At 55.4% G+C, this 12,797-nt stretch overlaps 1 protein-coding gene across 9 annotated transcripts in view; it reads right to left on the reverse strand.

Annotated features, from left to right (window-relative positions):
• Positions 1-11,982, reverse strand: part of ADGRB2 (adhesion G protein-coupled receptor B2) — a 62,611-nt gene extending 50,629 nt beyond the window's left edge. For 7 of the 9 annotated variants that reach the window (XM_051987804.1, XM_051987801.1, XM_051987802.1 and 4 more), the window contains exon 1: positions 11,619-11,982. The gene's annotated coding sequence lies outside the window, so the exon portion shown is untranslated. The remainder of the gene's footprint in view (positions 1-11,618) is intronic. The other 2 variants (XM_051987803.1, XM_051987798.1) reach the window with 1 other exon arrangement.
• Between the last annotated feature and the right edge of the window lie 815 nt (positions 11,983-12,797).

A 12,797-nucleotide genomic window follows, 5' to 3' on the forward strand; every position in this document is an offset into this window, starting at 1 on the left:
GTCGCTGACACTTTCTCGGAGAAGCTTCCTGCTCTGATCCTCCCTATCAGGAACAGCCTTCTGCCCCCCGCCTGCCCTTGGCTCCCCGCTTGACCCTTTCGGGTCCTGTTATCAGGGAATCTGTGGCACTGGGGCTGCAGTCTCATTTCACTATTACTGTGAATACCGTAAAGGCAGCGATGATGTCTTCTTTAACCCCGGACCTCCCCTGAGACCAGGTTCTGTACATGGCCCTGTGACTTTATGAAAAATTGGTGGAACAGAATCGCTTCCTCTGCTTTTGCACTTATAATGGTTACTCCTTTACTGCAGAGAGCTAGCTTGCTGGAGTACTGGGCCTGTAGGCAGGAGAAAACGAACCACTTAATGGCCATCTGCCTCAGTTTCCTCCTCTGTAAAATGGGGGTAATAAAAGCCACTTATCTCAATGAAATAACTCTTTGCAAACCTTACATAAGTTTTAGGTTTTATTTTTCTATTACATGCATGATGTTATTAGAGATTCACAGTAACCCAGAAGGTAGGCAAGGTCCCCATTTTACAGATGAAGGAACAAAGGAGGCTCAAAGAATTTGATTTGCTAGGAGGCATGCAAATTAGGATTCCAACTCAAATCTCTCCTCACTCCAAATCCAGCATTTTTTCAGCAGTCACAAGGCCTCACTATTTCCCCTGCCCCCCATCCTCCTCTGGCCTAGAAACAGCCTCTGTCCATCCAAGAATATCCATCCTTCCAGGCCCAGCTCAGGTCCAGCCTCCCCGGGGAAGCCGTTCCTGACATCAACAACCTTCCCTGGTTGCCCCTTCCACCCCCAGCTGATCCCTACAGCATTTGTAGCCTGCACCACACAATTTACCACTTAATTATAGACTGTCTTGTACTGCTCTATAATTGCTTTATGCGTGAGTCTCCTCTCCCCAAATAGATTGTGAGACCAGGGACCATGTCCTCTGCTTCTGTAGCCCTGAAGTATCGAGCACCCAGTTACTCGCATAGTAGGTACTCAAGCACCCATCCATCGATTGATTGCCGGAGTCCCCGGCTGGGAGGGCGGGAGCTGATTGGTACCACATCCACATTTGATATGGCAAGAGAACAGAAAATCTGAAGCTGGATAAGAACAGAGAATGGCTTCAGGAGGCCCAGACCCGGGAGGAAAGCAGGGACTCGGTTCACCTGTGGTCAGCCTGGGGCAGGCTCCCTACCTCTCTGTCCTACGGCTGGGCTCAGGGGGAAGCCGGGGGACCCCGCTGCCGTCTGGGCTGAGTGACTGAGGGCAGGTGCCTCCCCTAGGCCTCGGGTTCTGGCTCAGACTCTCCGGATTACAGATTTTACAGATGATGTCCATGAGGAGCAAGGACATCAAGCCATTTGTCCAAGGCCAAGCATCAGAAGCACGGCTTGAACCCAGGCCACGGAATCACCCAATTTCTGAGTTGGAAGAGAGCTCAGAAGCCATCCTTACACTCTTACCGACCAGCCTCCACCTGAAAACCTCCAAGGAGGGGGAGACCAAGGTCCAACTATCTGAATCATTAGAGCCCTGAAAACTTCCTGGACCACCAGGACCCTTTTCAGCACACCCTATAGTGCCCCTGTGAGGCAATGCCCGAGGCAAGGAGAAATAGCCTAAGAGGCAATGTCACAGTTTGGTCCAAAAAGAGACATAAGACTGGGAGCCAAGAGACCAGCTTTTATTGACCCTGCTGTTTATTAGCTCTGGGACTTCTTCCTGAGTCCCAGTTTCTCTGTCAGTAAAATGAGGAGGGTTTGGACTCAATTATCCTTAAAGCCCCTTCCAGCTCTACAAGTCTATAATGATTTGAATTTGTAAGCCCCAACTCTTCCCCCAGCACCCACATAAGCTTGTGGCTAGGGGGCTTAACTATAAGCCACTCTCATTAATTAATAAATGAATCTGTGTTTGGCGACTCGGTAGGTCTGGATTTCTCAAGCCTCCCATTTGCAGCTTGGCTAAAGACTATGGGCAGATGTGCTCACACCTTGGATCCCTGCAGGATACCAGCCTTAAGCAAACTGACAATTAGCTTCGGAAATTGAAGTGTAAATAGAAGGGTGGTTGGGGTACTAGTAATTGTTCTTCTCCCCAGAGTTTCTGTCAGAGATGCCCACCTTTTCCATATGTTTGGCTCAGGCTGATCAAAGAGCCAAGGCCCCCAGACACTAGGCTGGGTAGGATCACCCATAGTCTCAGAAAATGAAGTGCCCTCTGACCCAAAGTCACAGACTGGATCCTTAACTCCCAGCCCCCAGATACATTCCCTTAACCCCTTACTGCCCCCCAACTCCAAATCTCCCAATCCCAAATCCATTTAGAACAGAATTTCCCATATCCCTGGTAATCCAATGCCACAAACTACCCTCTAACCCCCGCACTCTGAACCTCTGCCTCCAAATTATACTCCCAATCCCACCTTTTACTAGATCACCCATTTTACTACATTAGATGGGTGGAGACTCGGAGGTCCTTTCCACCTAAGAGAATTCACATCCTTGCCACTTTACCCATGGAATAGACCATGCTCTTGCACCCAAAGCCAGCCATAAACAGCCACAGATGCACTCTCCCAATACTACCCCCTGGATGCTGACTGATCATCCCCCAAACCCCAGATCCAGTCTAATCTCCAAATCCAATCTCAGCTCTGTGGAAAGGCAAGTCTGTGATACACGGCACCCTTCAGCACCCTTCCAGCCCAGCCGTCTCACCAACTTGTGCCCTTGGGCAAAAGAAAACCTAGTGATTCTGCGAATCCCCTCATCTTCACAGAGGAAGAGGAGGGCCAGTCCCCTAATATCGACGACTCTCGAAATGCCTTTCATATTGAGAACCGGTCTCAGTCACCAGGGAGGGGCCTGGACCTGCTCTCTTGCCCCCTCCCCAACTCCTGAGTTTCTCCAGCCCCAGCCTAGCCCAGCTCTCCCAAGGTGCCAGGCTTGCAGTCAGGCACTGGGTAAATAGCTGATGAGTGACGTCCGATCCCCCCACTGCCCCCAATTATTTTTAAGCAGGTTGCAAAATTCAGGCTGCGGCTTCCAGGCTCAGCAGAGGAAAAGAGAGACAGAAAAGGGGGGAGGGAAGGAAGAAAGGAGAGGGAGAAAGGGAGGGTGGAAGGGAAGGAGGGAGGGAAGAATGGGGGAGGCAGCATTATGACAGGATCTCCCCACCCCCCACTGAGAACAGGGTGCAGGAGAAGCTTCCCCCACCCCATCTCCCAACTCCCTCCCCAACTCACACATGTACATGCATATGTGCCGGGTGCCTACAGACGCATATCTCCTTATCCACACACGGGCTCCCTCCAGGTTTCTGGGGGATGCCGAGTAGAAATGGAGCAGGCAGGAGAGGCTTGGGGCCCCGAGTAAGATTCATTTCTCCCTCCCTTGTGTTCCTATGGGGGGCAGGCAGCCGGAGCTGAGCTAGGGAGGGCATGGGCCAATGATGGATAATTGATCAGCCCTGCAAGCTCTCATTAGCCATGCTTTTTCTTGTGGGCCGCAGGAGGTTCCCAGTGCATCAGGCAGCCCCCACAACCAGCCAGTCAACCTATTGGAGGGGGAGGGGGAGAGGCCTCTCCATTCCCACCCTTGCCCAGTCCTCCCCCCCACCCTTAAACGAGAGACTAACTGAACAAAGTGCCTTCAGGATCTTCCAGATTTTTAAAGCCTGGGGCAGATAGGACCTAAATTTGATTCTACCCATAATCCTGCTCTGGCCAAATAAGTGAGACCCACACCTCTCTGTAAGTTCTTCCTGGCATCTAGCCTCAATTCCTCCTACTCTAGCATAAACCCGTTTATTTTCACTGAGTCCTTGCTAGGGAGCAGGGCTAGGACCTTCAATAAGATCAATCGAGCAACAAGGACTGGGACACAAAGAAAAAGCAAAAGTAGTCCCTGCCTTCAGGTGACTTACACTCTAAAGAGAGAGACGGCATGAAATAAGATACAATGTCGACCTTGATCCTCATAACAATCCTGTTATTATTCCCATCTTATAGTTGAGAAAACTAAGGCAAACCAAAGGAAGGTGCTATTATTTCCCCCATTTGACAGTTGAGGAAACTGAGGCAAACAAGTTAAGTGACTTGTCATCACAGCTAGAGGGAGTGTTTGAGTTAGGATTTGAATTCAAGTCTTCCTGACTCCAAGTTCATTGCTCTATCCATCATACCACCTAGCTGTTTAGTTTATAAAAGGCTCGGTTTTGAAGGGCTTTACAAAGTTATTTACATTTTATTCTGGATATAAGGAAGAGCCACTGGAATCAACTGAGGTGAGGGTAGGGTTAGGTGACATTAGCAGAATTATACTTTAGGAAAATCATTCTGATGCCTGATTGGAAAAATGGGTTGAAGTGAAGCGAGACTAATCAGGAGATGGTCCCAGGTGATGAGCACCTGAACTGGAGAAAGATGCATAAGACACCATAGGTACTGAGATCTGGTGATTGTCTGGCTATGGGGGGGTTAGCAAAAGTGAGGCACCAAGGACACAAAGAGGCTGAGGACCCAGGGGATTGGGTGGCTGATGGTGCACTTGACAGAAATAGGGATGCTTGGAAGAATCACTGAGCTCTGGTTCGGGCACCCTGAGTTTGGGTTACCAATGAACCATCCATTTGGAAATGTCTAAGAGGTACTGAGGGCCGAGGGGCTAGAGTTCAGGAGGACAACTAGGGCTGCATGAGTCCATCCTGGAGTCATCTTGGTAGAAGTGACAAGTAAACCTACGGGAGGTGAACAAAGAGAGAAAAGGGGTCCAGGCCAGAGGTCTGGGGTACATCAACAGCATTAATGAGCATGACATGGAAATAGTTTCTTTGTGATGGAATGCCCCTCTAGAAAGAGGTAGGTGACTCTGAGGCAGCCGGGAAATTCTTATGCTTTTGAGAAATCAAACCCCCACCTGAGGACAAGATTCTCTGCTATCAGGAAGCTCTCTAGCCCTGTTGGAGGATGTGTCCATCCCCACTATGGATGTTGGCCCCCACAGACCATCCTGGGCAGGCTGGTGTGAAGAGGTCCAGGCAAACATGCCGGTCAGTCTTCTTCAATGCCCTGAACCCTAGGGTGCACCATCAGTTCTTAGCAGGAACCAGGTTCCTGATGGAAAGAACACTGATTTGGAGTCAGGAGAACTGCCTTCAAACCCCTGCTATTTGGGACCTTGCTGAACCGGTATGGATCTGTTTCTTCATCTGTAAAATGAAAGGGGTTGGAACATTAAGGTCTCTGAGTGCCCTTGCAATTGCTAGAACATCACTCCCCTAGCCAAGAGGCAGTTAGTTACCCCCTGTAACTTCCCACCCTCCAAGATAAGAGAATGGCCCCTGGATTGGCCATCCGAAGCAGCTTGCCCTGGTGCTCTGTTCTCCTGACTCTCTCCAGAGACTGGCCTCTGAATCCCCTATCTGTTCAAATCTCCACCTCCATCTTTTTTCCTCCCTCCTCCATGCTCCCCCTGCCCATTTCTCCATTTTTCTCTGCTATACACTCTCCAAATCCACTTTGACCTCCTTGACTCCCTCCTCCAAGGCCATCGCTTCCCTGAAAGCCTCTCCAGGTATAACGTCCCCATTCACACTACAAAGAAGAATCTACCTATCCCTTCTAATCCTCAGTCCTTCCTCTATAAAATGGAGACATTTAACTGCATTACCAAATTACCGGCTCATGGGTGGCAGAGAATAATTATAAACCCTAGAGCACTCTAGAAGGATGAGAAAGACTTCGAAGATCATCAGGATAATACACTATGACCAAGTAGGATTTATATTAGGAATGCAGGGCCGGTTCAATATCAGGAAAACCATCAGCATAATTGGCCATACCAACCAAACTGATAGAAATCATATGATTATGTCAATAGATGCAGAAAGACCTCCAAGATCATTTTGCCTTGTTCTCTCATTCTACAGAAGGGGAAATTGAGGCTGAAGCAGAGAAGGAAATTTCCCAAGTTTACATAGCTGGTTACTGGCAGGGCTGGGTCTGAAATCCCGGGTCTCTTGACAAGAAGCCCAGAATTCTCTCCACTGTAATGAGACGGGGAATGTCCCAGCCTGGAAGTGGGCTTTTACAGGGTATAGAGCCAGCTTCTCCCTGCAGATCTCAGCTGAGCCTACAGGCTTGGTACAAAGGTCAGAATGGTCCCAGCATGGGGGCATGTGGCCAGGCAACAAACACTGATTAAATGCCCACTATGTCCCAGACACTAGGGATGAAATCAAGGCAAAAGCCAGTCCCTGTCCTCAAGAAGCTCCCAGTTACACAGAGGATAAGCAGGAAGGTACTAGAATTAAGAGAAGCTGGGGAAGGCTTCCTGGAGAAGACTGAATGTTAGTCGGTAGTTAAAGGAAGTCAGGGAGGAAAGTAGGTGGAGAAGAAAGGAAAAAGCTTTCCAGGCTGGGGACAGCCAGAGAGAATGGCCAGAGCTGGAGCTGAAGGATGGAGTGTATGGTTCATGGAACAGCCAGGAGGCCGGTGATTCCCATCAGAGCCCTTTGGCAGAGGGGAAGATCTAAGAGGAGATGATGGTGATCGCATCCTCTCCCAGCTGGGTCACGGGTCGCCCACCTTACATGCTCAAACCACTGTGGGCGTCCCCTACTTTGGAGCCTCAATGAAGGTGTTTAAGGTAGCCTAGTTGGGCAGGTGGAAGACGAGTCCCTCCCAGGAATCTGTCTCCTTCTGGGGAGGGTCCTGGCCAATCCAGCGAGCATTGAAGCTCCTGCTCTTGGCCAGGCACTGTGCTGGGGCAGAGAGTACCAAGATGAAAGGAAAAAACATCTGCCCTTGAGCAGGGTACATTCTGCTGGGCAGGAAGAGAAGATTTACAAAAAGGCTCTCCCTTCTTCGAAGACTTAGTAGGAGGCGATCATTGTGGAATACCGTGAATTCTACCAGACTTGGTTGAGAGCCACATTAGTTTTGCTGGGCTAATTTGTTTCCTTTTTATTCTTTGTTACAAAGGATGGCTGCCTGGGGAGGGGAAAGAAAGAGATACTTTTTTGAAATGATGGTGATGTAAAAAAAAATGAGTAATATAAACTTTTTTAATGAGTAAAATTGGGGAAAGTTTACTGCAGTAAAAGTAGCATAGATTGAGCATTGAATGGAGCCAAGGAATTTAGGAGGTAAAGGTGAAGAAGGAAGGACTCCTTCACAGGCACCTATGGAAAACCATGATGAGTTTGGGGGGGAACAGGCAGCCAGATGAATCTGAAATATAGAGCAGCTGAAAGGACTGGCAGGAAATGAGCCTAGAAACATAGGCTGAGGTCTGATTGTGAAAGGTTTAAAATGTCAAACTGAGGAAGATGTATTTTATGCCCAAGGCAATAGGGAGCCATGTGGGCTCCCCCAATCCCTAAAGCTCCCTGCCATGTCACAAGCAGCCCCAGAGGGCCAGGAACTGTGAGCCAGGACCCCCTCCTCATCCCCACAACAATCAGCTTCTCCTTCCCCCCCATGGCCAAGGCCTCAGAGGCCGCCCTGGAGTTCTGCCCATTATCACCCCATCTTCTTGAGCCCCAGTAGCAAACACGGAAATGAAAGGCATTCATGCTAGATCTCAGCAAGGAATAGGAGATGCAGGGGCGTGTGAGCAAAGGAAGAAGGTGGGGGCCCCCGGGGGGGTTCTGTCCACTTGGGCTGGGTCGGGCAGAAAGGACGTCGTGCCCCAGGACCCCGTGGGGCTGCCTAAGCGGATAGCCCTTCCTGCGTGCCTGGGCTGAGGGTGTGGGAGTGTGGGCAGAGTGCAGGCTGGTGCTGGGTGGGCTGAGAAGGCTCTGCCAGGGCCTGACGGAGGATATGAAGGGAGACGCAGCGGGAAGAACGTCCACACCGTTTACCAACCTGGCAGTTCTAATTTGCCCAGCCGTCACTCAAGCTCGGCCTCCCAAACAGTCCATTACAAGGAGGGGCTTCCCACCTGGCTGGGTCTAGGTGTGCCCAGTGGGCTGGGACCTGGGTCTGCTCCAATGCCAGCTTTTAACTGCCCACAGTCCCCAGGGAGCCCTGCAGCAGCCCCTGCCCTACCCACACCCCCTGACAGCACCCAACCCCTTCCCTTCCCCCAAACAGCTCTGAATGACCAGTTCATTTTGGGAGTCCAGTCTCCAAGCATCCTCTCTTCCTGTTCTCTGTTAGCAGCTCCCCATCCGAATATATTCTTAGGGACAGGGAACCAGGTGGTATTGGAGAAAATGTCCTGGAGTCACGAGGCCCTGAGCCTGTTCCTGGGGTCTTCCCTGACACGTTGTATGGCCTTGCTCTCTCTAGGTCTCAGGTTCCCATCCATAAAATGAGGGGGCCTAAGTGATCTCAAAAACCCCTTCTTATACAACTGCCCAGGAGCCAGGGAATGGGTGGTCGTTCCCAGGCAGAGGAAGACAGGAGCAGACAGCCTCTCCTCTGGGACGGGGCCCCAGCACAACGGCACCCCGCCCCAGCCCCCCCAGCTCTCTGCTTCCTCTCCTTTGTGAACCCCCTAACCAGCCTCTGCGAGAACGGGCCCACACAGCCCCTCCCCAGGGCAGTGCCATTGGGCGGCACAAGATTAACCCATCTGTGATTTGGGCACTGCCCTAGCAGCAAGCCCCTTCTGCCTCCCTCCCCCCTCCTCCAGCAGCTCCTGGGTATGTGTTTGGGGGTGGGGGAGGCTCACAAGCTCTCCTCCTACCTCTGGTGCCTGGCAGAGGAGGAAGAAGAAGAGGGAGAAGAATCTGGCTTCTTTCTTCCCCACATACATGCAGCCCGAGGAACAGAAGGAGGAAAGGGGAGAAAGGGATTCTCATCCAGGGACCAGCGCATCATCAGGGGCACCAGGTGGTGCCTGAGTACTGAGCCAGCCTGGAGGAGGCAGGGGAAGGGGGGCGGTGACTCAGCCCAGCCCACCCATCTCCCCAGAACTTTGCAACAGCCGTTGTTGCTACTGAACAAATGAGAAGAAACCTTTTGTTCCTCTAGCCTTGGGGGGTGGGAGGGGCTAAAAACTGGCTTCCTTAGCATGGCTCCCCACACCCCCCAAACCCACTCCCGCAGTCCCGCCTCCCGCCTCCCTCCGGCCTTGGCGGTCAGCAGGGCCCCCCTCAGGCTAGAGGCTGCAGGGCCTCAGTCACCTGATCCAGACCTCTACCTACCCCCCTCAGGGCCCTGTTGGGAGGACACAACAGCCCCCATTCTTGCCCTGGGCCTAGCAGGGACAGCCATCCCCCAGGGGCCTCAGAGGGCTGGCAAGGGTTCAAATTCTGCACTATTCTACTGTAGTCTCTGACACCAGTTGGGTTGTTCCAAAACCTGTCCCTTCCGGTGAGTTCTCAGGTTCGTCCTCCTTCTCCCATCCCCGATCCCCAGGAAGCCATGTGGGCATTTCCACCCACCCTCAGCGAGGCCGTTCGTGGTCCCTGCTGCTCGGCTCCCATCCGTCATAGTTATCCCCAAACAGCAGGTCTCCTCTCACCCCTGCCAGGTCCTTTAGAAGTCCCTCCGGGACATCAGCTTCTTCTGGTGGCAGCCCCCTCCCCCCTTCCAGGCAGAGTGATCACTGGAGCCACTGACACACAACCCAGGGCTCAGGTCCCCCCTTCCCTCCCCCCCAGCAGCTCTGCAATGACCAGCCACATACTTAAACAGAGGAATGCCTCGGGAAAGAGTTCTCTTATCTCAACTTTGATCATAAGAGCTCCAAGCACTCAGCCCAAATTGCCATCCCTCCCCATCACATCTCATCCAGAGGCTTAGACACGGAACCGATCAAGTTCAAGGTTGTGGGACCTTTCCTACCTGGAGCAAGAAAGGGTCTCAGGGCTCCCAGATGCACCTGGGTGGGGATAAAGGGCTGCTCGTCTAAGGGGCTCCTCACCGCCCCCCCCACCAGCCCCACCCAAGGCTTAACCTAGAACTATCAAAAAAGATAGGATAAATGCTCTGAGAATGAGGACGAGTTCGGAGATGGCTCTCAAAGGCAGTAAGGGGGTCTTGTCTCTGCTGTAAAACCAGACTAGACAGACAAGATTCCAGACACCAGACAAGGCCCTCTTTAGGGGGAATGCCCAGCTGGTACACCACCTCCCCTGTCTCCAACCTCATGCTTCTCCTTCCAAACCCTCCCTCACTTAAAAGACCTGGGGGAGGAAAGGGCAGGAAATCTAGTGAAGGGTCCCTGACTCTCTCCCCCTGAGCCTGGTTTCCCTTCCCCCCTTCCAGGGCTGGGCAATGATGAATGAGGAAAAGGCCCTGCCAATGGCTGGCTCCCTCCCCAGGGCCACCCCTCCCCCCCTTCCCCTTCCTGCCAGGAACACTCTGTCTCTGGCTTGGAGAGGAGGGGGCTGGCCTTGGGGTGCATTGCCTCCACTCTCCCCAGTATGGCAGGGACTTACCTGCATGTCTCCCAGACCCCCAAGTTCATTCCTAATGCCCGGGGAACTCTCCCTACCTCTTACTGGCATCAGATGTAGCTACTCTCTGGAGGGCATTTCTGCCCACTGGCCTAAAAGTGCCTAGGGGGAGCATGGGAAGACACCGTGCCAATTAGACCCACACTGCAGGTGGTTCCATCCCTGTCCAGACAGGGGAGGACGGGGAGGGGCTGAGAGCTTCCCCCAACCTGAGAGCCCCTGGCGAAGGTCCTGGCAGCTCATTCAGCACCAAGGCCGTCCTTTCCCCTGCCTGAGGCCCATTCAAGTTAGGCCCTGGCACTGGGGCACCTGTGCCCACTGAGGCACCTCGGAGTCCCTCCCCAGATGGGGGGGAGAGGGAAGATTGCTGCCCTCGGCCCACGTGGGCCCCCTCCACCCGCTGATGCCCACAGGCTCTCACTCAAGGCCAGGAGCCTCTGCGGGCACGCTCAGTGCCAAACCTGATCCTCACTCCCGTGCCAGGGTCGAGTTCGAGGAAGGAGCCCCGGGGCTCCCGAAAAGAAAGGGACAAGGAGGGGGCCGGGCGGCGCAGGGGATCGGGACCACCGCCGCTCGGGCCACCGGTAGGGGACACCAGAGAGCAGCCCCCGCCGAGACCCGGAGCGGCCTCGGGAGCTCTCGGCACTTGTTCTCTCCCGGCTCCCCGGCCAAAGTTCCCAGCCGGTCCCCCGTGGGGAAGCAGGCTAGGCCAGCACCCAACCCCTGAACTCCAGGCCCACCCGGTCTGGGTGCCGCGCTCAAAGGAGGCTTTGACAGGCATCCCCCGCCGCCACCAACCTCCCCTCTTCCCCGCCCCCCCTCCCCCCCCAGCTCCATGCACAGCGCGGAGAACTGCGGAGAGCGCCCCCGCCCCGGTGCTGGCTGAGCATCCCTGGACCACTCGGCCCGGCATCCCCGGACTCCGGGCCCCAGATTCCCCGCCACATCCCACCCACCCCCACTCCCTGGAGCCCCGGCCACGGCCCCAGGCAACAGAAAGCGGGCTGCCTGCAGGGCAGAGGCCAGCAGGTTGGGGGAAGGGGTGCTGTGGTCCCCATCTCCAGTCCTGGATGGAGAGGGAGAGGAAGGGATCCCTGGGGGAGGGGCAGCTCCAGACCCCAGGGAAAGGGGAGGGGAGGGGGATAACTCCCGCTGGAGATCTGAGCAGCCGAGGCCCAGCCCGCACGCACTCACCTGGTCGCCGTCAGTAGGAGTCGGGGGCGGCCCCACGGCGCAACTTTGCCATCAGGCCGGGGAGGCTGAGGCTGGGGAGGGCGCGGGGGCCGGTCCCGGGGGTAGCCGGGGCGCCCGCTCGGGGGGCAGGAGGTGACGCCGAAAGCAAATGTAAAATGTTCTCTTTTTAATTTAAAGAAAAAATGCAAAGCTCATCAAATGCAAAAAGAAGCGCAACCTCGCCCCGGGTTTAAAAGCTCGAAAGGTGCAGACGGGCCCCGGAGCAGCCGGAGGAGCAGCTGCTGCCGCGGGCGCGAGCAACTAGTGCCGGGCAGGCTGCGGGCACTGCCGCCGCCGCCTCCTGCCCCCTCCTCCTGCTGCCGCCGCCGCCGCCGCCGCCGCCACCGCCCGGAGCCCCGAGCTCGGAGCCCGCCCGCCCGCCGCGCGCTGGCATGACTCGGCCCCCTGCCCGCGCCCCCGGCCCCGCGCCTCATCCGCTGGCGGCCGCGCGGGGTTCACGGAGCCTCCGTCTCATCCTCCGCCGCCTCTGCCGCCTCCTCTTCCTCCTCCTCCTCCGCCTCCTTCTTCTTCTCCTCCTCCTCCTCCTTGCGCCCGGGCCCTAGAGCCGGGGGTGGCCGCCGCCGCCGCTGCTGCTGCCGCCGCCGCCGCCGCCGCTGCCTGTGCCTGGGCTCCGCTGCCCGCAGCGCGCGCCGGGGCTGAGTGACAGCGCGGGGCGGGACCACGCGGCTGCGCGAGACCCGGAGACGGGGGAGGAGAAGAGAGAAGATGGAGGGGCTGGGAACTGGGGGGGATGGGAGGGGGAAGCCTTAGGAGAGGGGGCAGGGGCGGTGCGCGCCCCTCCTGAGTGACAGCTCTGCGCGACACTCGGGCAGGAGGGGGCCAGCGGCTTCGCCGGCGCTCGGCTCCGCTGGGGAGGGGGAGGGGAGGGGGCTGGGACGGCGCGCACCGCCTCCTCTTAAGGGGGAAGCAGGCCTCCGGGGCGCGCGCACCCGCCTGCAGGGCCCCCCCCGCACTGGGGAGGTGGGGGCGCACTGCCCCGGGAGGCTCTCTGTCTCCCCCTTCCTCTCCACATCACGCCCCTACACCGCAAGGTTTAAGGTGACCCTGGGGTGCTCTTCCAAGAGTGTGATTAATAGCCTCAGGGGTACGCCCTCCTTGCCCCCTAGTATTAAGCATGTG

The sequence above is a fragment of the Antechinus flavipes genome, chromosome 3 (genome assembly GCF_016432865.1).
Source record: "Antechinus flavipes isolate AdamAnt ecotype Samford, QLD, Australia chromosome 3, AdamAnt_v2, whole genome shotgun sequence".
NCBI classification, from domain to species: Eukaryota; Metazoa; Chordata; class Mammalia; order Dasyuromorphia; family Dasyuridae; genus Antechinus; species Antechinus flavipes.